Source organism: Mastomys coucha, unplaced genomic scaffold (assembly GCF_008632895.1).
Source record: "Mastomys coucha isolate ucsf_1 unplaced genomic scaffold, UCSF_Mcou_1 pScaffold14, whole genome shotgun sequence".
Classification (NCBI taxonomy): Eukaryota; Metazoa; Chordata; class Mammalia; order Rodentia; family Muridae; genus Mastomys; species Mastomys coucha.
Genome location: NW_022196896.1, coordinates 116,487,407 through 116,503,917, shown reverse-complemented (window position 1 = coordinate 116,503,917; position 16,511 = coordinate 116,487,407). Strand labels below are relative to the sequence as shown.

The following is a 16,511-nucleotide window of genomic DNA, read 5'->3' as shown; positions in this document are numbered from 1 at the left end:
TAGGAGTAGAACTTTCCTGGGCTTTCTTCTACCTTCCAAGAATCTGCTCAGGTCAAGAACTATCCAGAGTCAAGGAGAAGCACTACTGCCCCCAAGCATGTAAGTTCTTAGGAAAGCCTGACTCCTTGTCCAGCTACCACACTGCACAGGCCCTTTGGTGAATCCGTGCCTGTTTTGCTGAGTGATGGATGTATCATTGTGACTGCAAGAATCAGTTGGCCATCGCTCCTGTGAGAAGTGTAAGAGTTAACATGTGAAGGTGTGGTGGTTTGTATATGCTCTCCCCAGGGAGTAGCACTATATGAAGATGTAGAACTCTCAGCTCCCCCTGTACCATGCCTGCCTGGATGATACCACGCTCCCACCATGATGATACTAGACTGAACCACTGAACCTGTAAGCAGCCCCAATTAAATATCATCCTTACGAGAGTTGTCTTGGTCATGGTGTCTGTTCACAGCAGTAAGACAGAAACTAGTACCAGGGACTGGGGTATTGCTGTGATAGGCTGACCATGCTTTTGTCTAGAAGTATGTGGATTTTGGATTTGGAAAGCCACGGAATGCTTTAAATGGGGCTTAATGAGCTGTCCTAGTAGGAATATGGAATTTTGTTGCTGAAATTGTTTGAACAGCGCAGACCTGGCCCAAGAGGGTTCAGGAGAGAAGAACTTCAGAATGTGGCCTAGAGACTGTTTTTGTGGTATTCTGGTGAAGAATGTGGCTGCTTTTTTGCCCTTGTTTAAAGAGTCTACCTGAATCTAAGGTAAAGAGATTTATATTAGTTACATTGACAGAGGAAGTCTCAAAAAAAACCCAGCAGAGACTTTGTTCTCTGGTTAAGTCTCATGAAGAGTGTTTTGAACAAGCATAGCAAATTTAGAAAGGAAAAATATAAAATATATGGCTCAAGTATTAAAGGGGCACCAGGAAGTCAAATGGGCCTGAATCCAATGGTCTAGGTGAGAAGAGATTAAGGGATTTTGTGGCAAAATCCTATCCAGATAAATTTAGATCCAGGCATGGTGGTCACACACCTTTAATCCCTGAAGACAAAGCCAAACAGATTTCTGAGTGCAAGGCCAGCCTGGGACAAAGCAGGTTCTAGCTTAAATCCAGGCATGGTGGTACACGCCTTTAATCCCAGCATTACAGGAGACAGAGCCATGCAGGTCTCTGAGTTTATGGTCAATCTACAGAGCAAGTTCCAGGAAAATGAAGCTTAGGCAGAGATGGAGTTGGAAAACAGAAAGCTGGTAATAGAATAAGGGGAGCCATGTTCCAGACCCAGCAAGCAGCAGAACATGGCAGCTTCGGCCATGTGGTTCTGGCTTTAGAGTGAAAAATAGAAGGGACTACTGGGACAATTGATGCTGGTTAGCTGGAGCTAAGAAGTTAGTGGTGATTAAGAAGAGACCAGCATCACTGTGGTGACATCTTCTGGGAAGTGTTTCCTGAGAGCACAAAGAGGCTGTGTTCCAGAGATAGCCAAGGTTGTACCTTGTACTGCAGCAGGACTTGGTAATGTGTAAGAACCACTCAGGTGGTGCTGGTTTTAAAGGCATGAAGGGATCATGAAGAACAGCTGAGGCTCGACACAGTGAGAGGCCATGAAAGGCCATTGGTGAAAGTGCAGCCTCAGTTGTAGTTGATGGCCCAGGACTGAAGGAGTCATGCAAAGGATTTGAGGCTTGGTGCCATGGAGAGAGCCTATGAGAGGATGTTGGTGAAGCCTAGTTGCAGCAGAAGACCCCAGTGTATTGGAGATGCCAGTACCATGGGATGATCACCAAGAACAGCAGCAACAGTGGAGTGGATCAACCTGAAGTTAGACTGCTACAGAGGGCAGAGATGGAGGAGCACAGAAGATCATATGTGGATCCCAGACATTGAAACAAGAAACTGTAACATTGAAGTTGCCTTGGAGAACCTAAGACATCAAAGCTGCCAGAGCCCTGGGTTATCTGCTGAGGAAAGCTGCTAACAGGAGTGGAACCAGCCCGGGAGAAAGAAGTTTGTTGCAGTCAATGCAGATGGAAAAGGAGTTGGAGATCTGAAGACCACTTGGACATCAGACATGGAAATGCAGTGTTTGGACTTTGTCCATCTGGTTTCATGGGGATTACAGTTAAATGATTGGATGAATCTCAGAAGAGACCTTGAACTCTTGACTTTTAATATTGTTGAGATTGCTTTAGACTATGGGCAATCTAGAAATTGAACTAAATGTATTTTATTTTGTATTATGCTATGTTTAGGTATGGCCCCCATAGACTCATATGTTTGAACAAGCCTGTGGGGGCCAGGGAGTGGAATTTGATGGTTTGTATATGCTCTGCCCAGGGAGTGGCACTATTAGAAGGTATGGCCTTGTTGGAGTAAGTCACTGTGGGTGTAGCTATAAGACCCTCATCCTAGCTGCCTGGAAGCCAGTATTCTGCTAGCAGTCTTCAGATGAAGATGTAGAACTCTCAGCTCCGCCTGCACCATGCCTGCCTGGATGCTGGCATGCTCTGCCTTGATGATAATGGACTGAACCTCTGAACCTGTAAGAGAGCCCTAATTAAATGTTGTCTTTTTAAGAGTTGCCTTGGTCATGGTGTCTGTTCACAGCAGTAAATCCCTAACTAAGACAGAAGTGTAATTTGGCTCCAAGTTTTGAAAGTTACAATCCAAGATTAGACAGGCCCACAGTGCCAGGTTTCTGGAACATTCTGGGTGAGAATGGTGGGTTATGACAGACCAGAAGGCTCACTTCACGACCATGGAGGAAAGAGAGAGGAAGTGTCCAGAGTGTCACAGTTGCCTTCAAGGGCAGGTCTCCAATGACTCAGTACCTCATGCCACCCCATCTCCTAAAAGTTCTACCACTTCCTGGCAGCATTGCTCTGCCTCACCACACAGGACTTTCAGGACATTTACCAAACCGTGGCTTTTTCCCTCACTTGAAGTCCAACATCACAGGGTTGGAACCTCAGTATCCCTGAGCTGCTAAGAGACATTCTCTTTGGTCATGATGTCCTGAAGAGGTGTTTGCTCCATCTTAACATCACTTACTCAGCTTCATCACCTGCCTAAGCAATATCCTGTGTAGCGAGGTTCCAGATGTCCAAGAGTTTATTTCAGCTTACAATTCCAGGTGGCAGTCCATAACTGTTGTTAGCTTATAGACAGTTCTGCTAGACTCCTCCTAGTGACCTAGCAACAGTTACATCAGCACCTGCCACTATTACTACCTGTGCCATTGCCAGGCATGGGTGGCCTGGCAGTGTATAAGAGGGTGGTCACTCTCCCAGACCTCTTCTCTCTTCTCTTCTCTTCTCTTCTCTTCTCTTCTCTTCTCTTCTCTTCTCTTCTCTTCTCTTCTCCTCTCCTCTCCTCTCCTCTCCTCTCCTCTCCTCTCCTCTCGTCTCTGTCTCTCTCTCTCTCTGTCTCTCTCTCTGTCTCTCTCTCTCTCTCTCTCTCTCTCTCTTCACATGTCCCTGGCTGGCCTCTTTTTCTCTTTCTGTCCTTCTCTATCCATGCTTTCTCTGCCCTCATGGCTCTGTCTGCCTCTACCCCTTCTCCAAGTCCCTGCTTCCCTCCGTTCCCTCACAATAAACCTTCCTTACACTAGATCTATCACATGGCATGACTCCTCAAGGGGGACACATTGGAATAGGCCCACAAGGTATCCCTTACCCCTGTCACCTCTGCATTATACTTCATAACAATTGTGCAGGCAATGATAAGTGCTGGCCTATAATCCAGAGAGGAACTTCAAACAGCTGGTCTATTCTCCACCATGGAGAATAGAGAGGAAGAATGCATGTGTGCTCACTTGTGCTTAGCTTGATCTCTTTAGCCTTATGCAGCTTACAACTCCATGCCTAGGGAATGGTGTCGCCCACACTGTGCTGAGTCATTCCACATCGTTTAGTTAGGACAACCTTGCCCAGACTTGTCCACAGGCCAACTCGATGGAGACAACTTATCATTGAGACGCTTTTCCCAGGTGATTCTAGGTTGTGTCAAGCTGACGATTAAAGCTGACCTTCAACTCTAACCAAGTAAGTGCACGATCTGTACAAGAACGTCAAGTCTCTGAAGAAAGAAATTGAAGAATATCTCAGAAGATGGAAGGTCTCTCATGTTCATGGATCAGTAAGATTAACATAGTAAAAATGGCCATCTTGCCAAAAGCAGTCTACAGATTCAATGCAATCCTCATCAAAATTCCAACTCAATTCCTTACAAAGACAGAAAGAACAATTCTCAAATTCACCCAGAATAACAAAAATCTCAGGGTAGTGAAAACTATTCTCAACAATAGGAGAACTTCTGGGGAATCACCATCTCTGACCTCAAGCTGTACTACAGAGCAATTGTGATAAAAACTGCATGTTTGGTACAGCGACAGGCAAGTAGATCAGTGGAATAGAACTGAAGACCCAGAATTAAACCCACACACCTATGGTCACCTGATTTTTGACAAAGAAACCAAAACCATCCAGTGGAAAAAAGACAGCATATTCGACAAATGATGCCGGTTCAAGTGGCAGTTGGCATGCAGCAGAATGCAAGAAGATCCATTCCTATCTTCCTGTACAAAGCTCAAGTCCATGTGGATCAAGGACCTCCACATAAAACCAGATACATTGAATCTAATAGAAGAGAAAGTGGGGAAGAGCCTCGAGCACATGGGCACAGGGGAAAATTTCCTGAACAGAACACCAATGGCCCAGGCTCTAAGATCAACAATAGATAAATGAGACCTCACAAACTTGAAAAGCTTTGGTAAGGCAAAGGAAACTGTAATAGGACAAAATGGCAACCTACCGATTGGGACAAGATCTTTACCAACCCTACATCCAATAGAGGGCTAATATCCAATATACACAAAGAACTCAAGAAGTTAGACCAGAGAACCAAATAACCTTATTACAAATGGGGGACAGAGTTAAACAAAGAATTCTCAACTGAAGAATATCGAATGGCCTAGAAACACCTAAAGAAATGTTCAACATCCTTAGTCATCAGGGAAATGCAAATCAAAACAACCCTGAGATTCCACCTCACACCAGTCAGAATGGCTAAGATCAAAAACTCAGGTGACAGCAGATGCTGGAGAGGTTGTGGAGAAAGAGGAACACTCCTCTGTTGCTGGTGGGATTACAAGCTGCTACAACCACTCTGTGGAAATCAGTCTGGTGGTTCCTCAGAAATTGGACATAGTACTACTTGAGGACCCAGCTATATCATTCCTGGGCATATACCCAGAAGATGCTCCAACATAAAACAAGGATACATGTTCCACTATGTTCATAGTAGCTTTACTTATAATAGCCAGAAGCTGGAAAGAACGCAGATGTCCCTTAACAGAGGAATGGATACAGAAAATGTGGTACATTTACACAATGGAGTACTACTCAGCTATTAAAAACAATGACTTCATGAAATTCACAGGCAAATGGATGGAACTAGAAAATACCATCCCGAGTGAGGTAACCCAGTCACAAACAAAACAAAACAAAACAAAACAAAACAAAACAAAAACCATACACAGTATGACCCACTGATAAGTAGATATTAGGGAAAAAGCTCAGAATACCCATGATATAATTCACAGACTATATGAAGCTCAAGAAGAAGAAAGACCAAAGTGTGGATGCTTCAGCCCTACTTAGAAGGGGGAACAAAATAATCATGGGGAATGGTAGAGAGAGGGAGGGATCTGAGAGGGAGAGGGAAAAGGGGGGACAGGATCAGGTATGGGAGGAGATGGGGGAGAAGTACAGAGGGTCAGGGAATTGAACAGAGGCATGTAGCAGTTAGAGATAGAGAACTGGGGGTAGCCCCTAGGAAGTTCCAGATGCAAGGAAAGCAAGAGGCTTCCAGGAGCCAAAGGGGATGAAACCCAACTAAGGGGAGAGAGAACCTGTAGAGACCATATCCAGAGGTTAGACATGACCCCTGGTTGAGGGATGGGGCCATCCATTCATCTCAAAAATTTTAACCCAGAATGGTTCCAGAATGCAAGGACAAAGAGTGGGGCAGAGACTGAAGGAAAGCCTATCCAGAGACTGTCCCACATAGAGATCCATCCAATCTGCAGACACCAAACACAGACACTATTGCTGATGCCAAGAAGTGCATGCTGACAGGAGCCCGATATGGCTGTCCCCTGAGGCTCTGCCAGAGCCCGACCAGTACAGATGTGGATGCTCACAGCCAACCATCAGACTGAGCCCAGGGACCCCAATGGAGGAGTTAGGGGAAAGATTAGGGGAGCTGAAGGGGTTTGCAACCCCATAGGAAGAACAACAATATCAACCAACCGGATTCCTCACAGCTCCCAGGGACTAAACTGCCAACCAAAGAGTTCACATGGAGGGACCCACAGCTCCAGTTGCTTATGTAGCAGAGGATTGCTTTATCTGGCATCAATGGGAGGGGAGGCCCTTGGTCCTGTGAAGGCTTGATGCCCCAGTGTAGGGGAATGCTAGGGTGGTGAGGCAGGAATGGGTGGGTGGGGAGCTCCCTCATAGAAGCAGGTGGCAGAATGTGGGATAGGGGGTTTTTAGAGGGAAAACCGGGAAGGGGAGTAACATTTGAAATGTAAATAAATAAAATAACCAATTAAAAAATTAAAAAGCTGACCTTCATAGTCACTGTGGTCAGAATTATTTGTATCATTCTCAATGTCACATGCTGAAATCCCAGCTCCAGGACGATGGTAGAGTAGAGGAGCATCTAGGGGGAGGAAATGAGGTGGTCAGTACCCTCACAGTGTCCTAGGAGTTCAGTTTCCCTCTCTATGAACAAGGATAGGGTGTCTATGAACCAGGAAGCATTCCTCAACTGGCACTAAAACTGTTGGCGGCCAGGCCATGGGCTTTTGGCTCTCATTATTTCTAACCCACCGAGCCTTTATTGTGTGAGGCAGCCTTAACAAGCTATGTAAGAGCCCTGGCAGTGCACCTGCATAATCCAGCTTGGCCATGCTTTGAAGCCTCTGGCAACAGCCTTGCATAGACTTTGAACTTCCTTTCAGTACAGCTGAATTCTGCACCGTTAGCTCAAAATAAAGGTGCATGACTTCCTGTCAAATCTCTTTTGGACATCCGTAATTAAGGAATTATTTAACTTGGAAAGCTTAGTAGAGACAGCCCCCCCCCAAAAAAAACAAAAAACAAAACAAAAACAAAAACAAACAGACAAATAAACAAACCAAAAAGGTTCAAACTTGCAGGGAATCATGAAGTTGGCCTGGCTTAGCTGCCTTGGGAGGCATGCATCATGTTTTTCAGGTAAGAGTTTGTGCTCCCGGGGCACCATGCGACTTCTAGTTTCTGAGAAACTGAGGCACTCACTCCCTCAGGCAGTGAGGGATTCAGGCTGCCTGTCTTCCAGTCTGTTCCCTCAGAAGACAAGGAAGCAGGGGGCGCCTGGTAGGACAATTGGTCTCGGACATTAGTCCTGTGTACCCTGCATGGCTTGCAAACATCATTGTACCCCGGCAACTACACAACTGTATTGCTCCTGGCAATTGCCATAATATTCTATTTAAAGGTATAAACAAATTGGATTGTGCTCAATAAAATTGCCATCACAGCCTCAGTCTTGCCCCTCCAGGCCTTTCCAACCTGAGCCTGGCTTAATTTCTCACCAGCTTTATCAGGTAACCTTAGCCTGGTAAGTAAATATAGGTACTTACCCAAACCTAAAGCAAACAACATGCAATTTTGTGTATCACAAATCCTTGGCCAGCAAGAAAGAAGCTGAGAGTCTCCTCATGGGCCCAGATGGCTGTTCTCTTAGCAAGTGCATTTAAAAAAGAATTATTTTGAATTACGTATATGCTAGTACAGGTGTGGGAGAAGGTGGGAAGAGGTTGCCAACTTCCCTGGAGCTGCAGTTACAGGCACTTTTGAGTTTCCAATGTGAGTGCTGGGACTTGAACTCAGGCCCTTTCCAAGTGCAGCACATGCTCTTGATGACAGAGCCATCTCTTTTTCCCCTTCTTCTTCTTCTTCTTTTTTTTTTTTTTTTAAAGATTTATTTATTTATTTATTATATGTAAGTACATTGTAGCTGTCTTCAGACCCTCCAGAAGAGGGCATTAGATCTCGTTATGGATGGTCATGAACCACCATGTGGTTGCTGGGATTTGAACTCAGGGCCTTTGGAAGAACAGTCAGCTCTTAGCCACTGAGCCATCTCTCCAGCCCTCTTTTGCCCCTTCTAATTGAGTTTTTAAAATACAAACACATGTTTTCTTGTGTGAAATCAATCAAGCAAAAAATCTGAGTGTTTCATATTCGGACATGGTGAGTTAAGGTTTCCAGGGTTTTGATATAATGTATCCTACTTTTAATTTTTAGGATGATTTGACAAGTCAATAATTTGACACTCTTCCTTCTATTTATCTTTTCCCACTGGTGATAGGGATTGAGCCTCACTCAGAGCTTCACTCTGTCAGGTGATGTACCACTGAGCTTGTTCCCAAGCCTCATTCATTCTTTCATTACACCGATACCCGAGTACAGTGTGTCTCTGGGTCTTGAAGACATGTCCTGTGGGTAAGGAGACAGCTGGTGCAGGGCACATAGGCTGCAGGAAGAGGCGGGAGGTACTCTGAGGTGCTGTGATGCCCCTGGGGTGGGCAAAGCTTCCCTCGCAGTTCCTCGGGTGGGCCTACATAAGCAGCAAGGGGTGGGGGGTTAGAGCCAGGCTAAGAGGCTACAGAGAGCAGCAGCCCTGGCAGACAGATGAAGGAGCAGATCTGGGAGCTGTCCACACACACTGCCGGCTCTGCTGAGGGTCAGTGCTAAGGGATCACTGTCCCTTGGGATGTCCAGCTGGCTTCTCTAAGGTCACACTTCTTGAAGACTGTCCTCAGCCAAGTCCTGTGAACCATGGGCTCCAGGACTTCTCTTGGAACTGTGCTAGAGTCCAGCCTCCTCCCACCCTGTGTTCCTCCCCTCTCCTCTGCTCCACCCCACCTTCACCCCAGCTAGGTATCATCCCTAGTGAGGCTGTGGGATCTCTTTGACCCCTACCCCTCTTCCCTTTGTTCTTCTTGGCTCCCCTGACCTCAGCATATTGTTTGCACAACTCAACTCTTTTGGCTACAGCTTTTATATGATCAGAACCAAGAAGCCAATTGCAGTTAAATGTATATTGAGCAAGTGTCCTGTGGCCACACAAGTCAGTTGTTCTCAGGCAAGGGACATCTGATCTCTGTCCAAATCCTAGAGGTGACTGAGAGGTGGCTGCTAACTTCTGCATCTACCCTGAGTCTTCCTGTTACATGGCACCCAAGGGGACCTTCCTGCTTTTCTACTCGTTTCCCCTTTCCTCCACTCCCCTTTCTTTCCCTCTCATCACCTCCCCCTCCCCTCTTTCCTTTTCCTTTCCTTTCTCTCCCCTTCCTTTCCCTGCTCCCCCTTCCCTGTGACATTTCCATTTCCTCCCTCCACTGTTCCTCCCTCCTCCCTCCCTCTCCCTTTCTAGGATTTTTTTTTTTCTTGATGTGGGTCCTCCGCTCACCCGGATGCGTATTTTCTTGGGGGAATGTGGACTCCCTGCATGCCCCTGAGAACCTTTGTTCCACTTCAGCTGCCTTGCAACATTGTAGCAACTGCACTCGAAGGAACATCTGTGGATACTTTAACTGAGAAATCAGGACTGGGTGTTGCTCAATATGTAGACAAATATAGTCATCCCCCTGACAAAGAATGGGCTCCATATGGTGGTGGGCCTGTGGCAGTTACCGAAGCCTGGTTAGAGTAGGCATTGGGATGGGTGCCCCAGCCCAACCAGGATCTGCCTACCTGTGTTCTTTCTCTCTTAGGCTCCACAAGGACACCATCTGCTTCCAGCCCTTCTCTAAGTAGGTGGTGATGACCCTGAGCTTTTCAGGAAGGCAAGAGGAGTCCTATTCAGCATGAAGCCTATGCTCAAGGAGCTTCAGGTCATAGGGGTGGGGCAGCAGGTGCCACAGCTGCTGATTGAATTCAGAATCTAAGTTCAGGGTGAACTCTGCCTATTTCCTGCCTGGCCATGCAGGCTAGCTTGGTGATGTTCAGGTTCAAATGCTTTTCTTCTGCTGGTCACTGGTCCTTGGCATACCATCACATCAGAAACACTGTCTGCCTGACACTGGCTCTTGTGGCTGGCAGGTTAACCAAAGAGTTCTCTTGGAGGCCAGTTGTGGGGCACGTTGAAGCTTCTGTGCTACGAGCCTGGGTATATATCCAGAGCTGGCTGGCTGTGCTTTCCTCTAGGGTTGCAAAATCCTCTCTGGCTGGTAAAATGGCTGCTGGTGTAGATGGGTGCTGATGCGAATGGACACAGGTGTAAGTGGCTGCTGGCATCTGTTTGTTCTGAGAGAAGAGTGCAACTCCAATCATAGCTGGTGTGTGAAGAGGTCTGAAAGCAAGAGAATGGGGAAATCAATAGGAAAAAAAGCTAGAAAGTTGCTCTACGGATCTGAAAATCATGTTCTGCTTGGATGCACTCAGTGCTCTCTGAGGGCACCACTCCCATGCCCACCTGTGCCCCTGGAGATGCAGAGTTGTTACAAGTTAGGTAATTAATTGTTCACAAGCTTGGGCATCCAGACAACTATGTTGCAAGGTTTTCACTGCAGAGATCCCTGAGATTAATTGTTTTGCAGTTAACAGTATCAAATGCTTTCCTAATTTTTAACAATAATTAAACAGTGGTGATGGCTTCATAGGATGTGGTGGTAAACGAAGCCCAGAATATCACTTCTCTCACAGAAGGAAACACGAGGAGGCTCGCTCAGCAAAGGCCAGTGGCTGATGTTTTCTAGACCTTTTCTTTACCCCTATGGGGTCTCATTCTAGCCCAGACTGCCTCTGTAGCCCAGGTTGGCCTTGAACTCACGGAGAGCCTCCCATCCCCTTCTCCCTTGCGCTGGCTTTATAGGTGCGAATTACCACGCCTGACTTCTAGATTGTTGTTCGTCTGCCTTTTTCCCATCTATATCTGCTGTGGCATCTTTCTATAGATCAGGCTAGCCTTGAACTCACAGACATGTGTTTGTTCTTGCCTCCTGAGCACCAGGATCAAAGGTGTGTGTCATAATGTCTTTTCTCTAAGGCTCTATATGAGTTCTAGGGACTTGAACCCAAGTCTTTGTGCTTGCACAGCAAGCCCTTTGCCAGCTGAACCAACTCTTAGCCCAAATCTTTAGCTCATTAACTCAAGTCCTTTACTTTGAGAGCTTCCTGTTAGTTCTTTCATAATTCCCCACCCCCACCCCTAGGGGCTTTAGTGGCTCCATATTTGTCTTTTCGTTATATACTCTTTTTTTTTTTTTACCTTTGCTCTGCTTTCGCAGGGATTTTATTAGCTATGCTTATCCTTACTGTTGGCTTTAATATGAGTTCTTTATTGATTCACTTGGCCTTTAAAGTTAATGTTAAAATTATGGGCTGGTGAGATGGCTCAGTAGGCAAAGGTGCTTGCTGTGCAAGTCTGGTAACTGAGTTTGATCCTTGGAACCCACGCAAACATAGGAGGATTCAACTCCATCAAGTTGTCCTCTGACCTTCATCCACATAAGTGCAATCTCTCTTCCTCTCTTTGTCTCTCTGTCTCTCTGTCTCTGTCTCTCTCTCTCTCACACACACACACACACTCACCAATAAATAAACCACCATCATCAACAATAGCTCTGGGCCTTGGGGTGGTTGTGGGATGGTCCCTAAACGTGGATGGTTTGGACTGCACTGTAGTGACCTGGAAGCCAGCTGACATGCTCACCAGGGACCAGCAGAAGGCGGTTTCTGAGGCTGTTTTACTTGGGGCTGGCTGATTTTTCTAGAAAATGGCCATCTGCCTGCCTCTGTGGCCGAGGCATTGCCACTGCCATCCTGGGTTAGAGGGAAGGACTGGCGTTCTGTGTCCAGTGGGCATGACTTCTCTCCTCTCTGGTTCTCAGCTGGCCTCTTTGGAACTGCTCCCTGCCGAGTCTCCGTACCTTTGCTGCTGGAGCATTGCTTTCCTCAGGGAATAAACGACTCATTGTAGCAGGGGTGTGGAGCCTGGTGGAGTCTCCTTGTCAGACTGTTATGCAGCTCCTTGCTTCTGGGAACTCTGGGTTGTTGCCTGGGTGGAGGAGGCCTCTGTCTATGGCATCAGCAGCTGTCTATGGCATCAGTGCTGTGGCACCAGGGCAGCGACCCATACAAGTCCTTCCCTCAGGGCCTTATATCCCCATTCTTTCTATGTTCCTTTCATGTCTTCCTTCCAAGTTGTGACTTTGGGCTGTAAATACATCCAGCCTTTGCTGGGTTGTGACATTTAGGGTATTTATTTATTTATTTTTTATTTATTGTGGAAGTGACAGAAATGGGAAAGTTTTCCCCCCCTCCAGGTTTTTAAATGTGAAGCTCCTCTCTATATTTTCCTTTCAGTTTAAAATGTAAAAATAAGGCCGGGCAGTAGTAGCACACGTCTTTAATCCCAGCACTTGGGAGGCAGAGGCAGGTGAATTTCTGAGTTCAAGGCCAGCCTGGTCTACAGAGTGAGTTTCAGGACAGCCAAGGCTACACAGAGAAACCCTGTCTTGAAAAACCAAAAAAAAAAAAAAAAAAAAAAAAAAAAAAAAAAAAAAAAAAAAAAAAAAAAGAGGAAGTAATGTGACCATCTGCATCCCGCTCCTACCTGCCTACCTCTTCCTCCACGATGGCCTGTGTGATCCAGACACATCAGCCAAACACACCCTTAAGCCACTCTGTCAGGTGTTTTATTGTAGCAGCAATAAATATAACCAATACAGTGGCTAATACAATGTGCTTCCCTGGACCACTGGGATTGCACTCAAGCCAGTGGCTCTCCTCCTGTTGAGATTTCTCCCAGGGGTGGGTTTCTCTGAGTGTCCAGTAATAATTAAATTCAAGCCTGGTGACTGAAATGTGTTTTCTAGTGTCTGAGAGGCCAGAGCTCAGAGATCAGGGACTGGAAGGGCCATGTCATTTCATAAGCTCCAGGGGTTTCAAGTGAGTGGTTTCATCTCTCTAATTTTACCTCTATTTGCACATGGCTTCTTCCTCTAGCTGTGTCTGTCTCCTATTTTTATTTCTTTTGGAAGGTTTATTTTAGTTTTATGTATATGAATGTTTGAATACATGTGTGTAACATGAGTGTAGTGACCCTGGAGGCCAGAAGAGGGCACCAAATCCCTTAGAGCTGGAGTTACAGATGGTTGTGAACCTCCAAGAGTATGCTGGGAACTGAACACCAGTCCTCTTTAAAGTCAGTCAGTGCCCTTAACTGCTGGAGCATCTCTCTAGTTGCATCCTGCTTTGATTTCTTATGAAGACATTATTTACTGGCTTTAGGAGTCAGGCAATCCAAGATGATCTTGTCTCAGAATTCCTCATTGTATCTACGGAGATTCTTCTATTTTATTTTTATTACAAAATAAGCCCATATTCTGAGATTCAGGGGAATCGACCCTGGACATATCTTTTGGGACCCCCGTGTGGCTTCTCACATTCCCTGTACTCCTGGCACATCCCTCTTTCCTACCTATTTATCTGCGGGATGAGTGTTCTGCAGCACCATACATTTGTATACACTCCATACTACTGAAAGGAGTGACAATAACCTGCAGGAGGGGTGCGGTAAGATGGCTCTGGAGATGGGGGGACCAGCTACTCAAAGGTCTCCAATTTCTAATTCCTTAATTTATGATATTTTCCCCCTGTATGATGACATACATAACACAGAGTCAATGGAAACCGAACCTTAGACTTGGATGTGGACCTTTCTCTGGGCTGATGGTACATGGCCTTCTTGTGTTTCTGAGCAATGGCCATGAGCACAGGTCAGTTGATTTAGTGACCACAGTGGGGAGAAATGATGTCTGCTGTGGGCTATGTGGCTGCAGGAGCACGTTCAGTCGGTTAGAGTACTAAATACATTTTCCACACTTGCTATTTTTGAGTGAAGGTATATTAGGGGATTGGGCTTAATTGTAAGTTGGGTAGCATCTATATTTGTGTTCTGTGTAGTGAGTGGAGAGTGGGTACCATGCTAAGAAGCTTGTGAAGGACCCACACCTACAACCTCCGCTTATTCTCTCTACTAGTGCCTGAATCACACTCTTGCCTCACAGACCTTGGCTTTTCTCCCAGTTGGACTGGGATTCTTCTGAAGTTGACCAGTGATCCTTCCTGACCTCCTGCTAAAATTGACCCTAAACCATCCCTGGAACCGTCAGAGACCCTGGTAATAAAGCAGGGATTCATTGCTCACCTCAGGTGAGCATTCTGAGACTGGACAGCCATATTTCAAAGAAGAGGCCAGCAGGATAAATTTAGACAATGTCACCACTCAGATAGGACCATTGTAAAGGGTGTGTGCTACTTAAATTATATAAAACACACCAGACGCTTAAAGGTAATGTTAAAAATAAGACAGCAAATAAACTGGATACAGGAACGTGGTAGAGGGAGAAGGGGCCGGAAGAACTGCATCTGTCCTCAGAAGGGCTAGCATGTTCTGTTTGGAGCCCGTTGCCTAGTGAAATTCCACAACGGGAGCGTCATTCCTACTGGATCCTGACTTGTCCAAAACCCTCCAGAGACCAAAGGCTTCTGCTATTTTAATATATAGGTCAATGGAAAACAGTCGGAAATCTGGTAATTGGTTAAAGTTTGACTTGACCAGACTCTCATTTGAACAGGCACATTTATAATTTAGTTAATATTCTAATAAATGATACCAAGAGTGGCTGAAAATGTAAGTCTGGATATTTTGGGGCCAGGGAGGAGAAGCAGAGAGGTCAGAAACCTGGAACTCCGGGGAATCTGTGAATCTTCCCCTGGCCTCCTTTTTCCTTGCTGGCAAACAGGTGCCAGACATAGGCCTGTCTTCCATTTTCCAGACTCCAGCTGTCTCCTTTCTCTGGGGAAGGTCACAATTAGAGAGCTGCAGGATGCGTTTATTTCAAAGAACACTTCCTGCAACATCTGAAAGTTATAGTTTACACTGGAGTGAGAAGTCGGGCTTCTCTGGCAATGCTGGGGAGTTCTGCTGCCTAGACTGGCAGGGTGTTGTGCTGGTCCATATGGAACTCTGACGTTCCCAACTTTACCTTAACTAAGGGCAAGGGAGAGGCGTCTGGTGAGAAGTGAGACCGGAGAGGAGACCTGTCAACCTCAGAGTTGCTATCTATAGGTGACAGTTACAGATTCATAAACACACACACACACACACACACAACACACACACACACACACACACAGCTGCTAAGTGTGTATGGCTGGAGGAGTGGCTTTAGATGTCATATGGACCCATTAAGGTTGAGAAGAATAACCACTGACTCTCCTGGCCCCCTGGTTAGTCAGAAGAGGATGCTATGGCTAAGGGAGGAGGGGCGTGTCCATCTCTGAGCCATAACACCTTGTATATATGCCTTAAGACTTCCAGAGTTCCAGAACGTACAAGACAACCACCTCATCCCCCTCAGAGAGAAAACATTCCAATGCTCAGACTTGGTTCCTGAGAACTGTCGACTGCAGACACAACTCTCATCTCCAAGAGAATAACTGTTTATTCTAGAGTGAAATTTGAGTGAGCAGAGTCTGGGAACAAAGACACTCAGGTTACCCTAAATTCCATGTTCTGACATGGAAGAAGTTTCATGGAACTTTTATAGTATCAGAGCACAGAAAGTCATAAACCAAGGGACTTTCCCAAGACATCGGTGGACACACTAAGTGGGAGATTGCAGCACAGTGGGGAGATCCCAGCTAGGGCTTCAGATGCTGGCCGATGCCACCCTTAGCTCTTTGATTGGTGGAGAACAGGACTCTGTTAAGTTATACATTCCAAAGTTCTTTAAGTTTAACAGGGTGTTAGGTTTGACACATAGATGGGCAAAGGGGCAAGACAGCCCAGGGTAGGTTGCAAGCCACTAGGTCCTGGACCGGCATAATTCCAAACTCTCTACAGCCCTGATGTTTGAATCAGTCAGCTTTTGTAGACAGCTCTTCTTTCCAGGAATTTCCATTCACAGAATCTGTATACTGTTTAAAAGTCAATCAATTAATAGATAATTCACAACTTTTCTAAAGTGTTGAGAGATTCTTTACTGTAAGTATATACTCTGTTTCTACAGACCGTCATTAAAGTAAGAAAGACTGATGATCTGGAAAAATACCTGGGACAGGAGGAAGGCACTTAGAATTAGGAGGCGTGATTGCTTTTGAAAATTAGACAAGATTCTTGCCTAGAGCATCAGTCTGTAAAACATGGTCTTTCTTAGGTATGTTTTACAGCCTGGTCTGAACAACCCTGAAAGCCTGGGCAGGAGCTACTTCCGCAGTGCCAGCTGATGGAGCCCTTTGCCTCTGTTTGACATAGAGATGGGGATTGGAATGTGGGTGTGGGAGGTGTGCACCCCATCTCTAAGGGGCACCTTTGAAATTGCTACACTCTAGGGGACTCCAAGAATCAGTGTCACGTATCATTCCTTCTGGATGCCAAAGG

General features: G+C 45.9%; 1 long non-coding RNA gene across 2 annotated transcripts in view; it reads right to left on the bottom strand.

The window, feature by feature from the left end:
* LOC116089294 overlaps positions 1-12,089 on the bottom strand; it is a 14,322-nt gene extending 2,233 nt beyond the window's left edge. The window contains exons 1-3 of one of the 2 annotated variants that reach the window (XR_004118270.1): positions 11,992-12,089; positions 9,815-10,412; positions 6,639-6,731 (exon numbers count right to left, since the gene is read on the bottom strand). This is a non-coding gene — a long non-coding RNA (uncharacterized LOC116089294). Of the gene's footprint in view, positions 1-6,638; positions 6,732-9,814; positions 10,413-11,774 lie in introns of both variants that reach the window. The other variant, XR_004118271.1, reaches the window with a different exon arrangement.
* Positions 12,090-16,511: the final 4,422 nt, after the last annotated feature.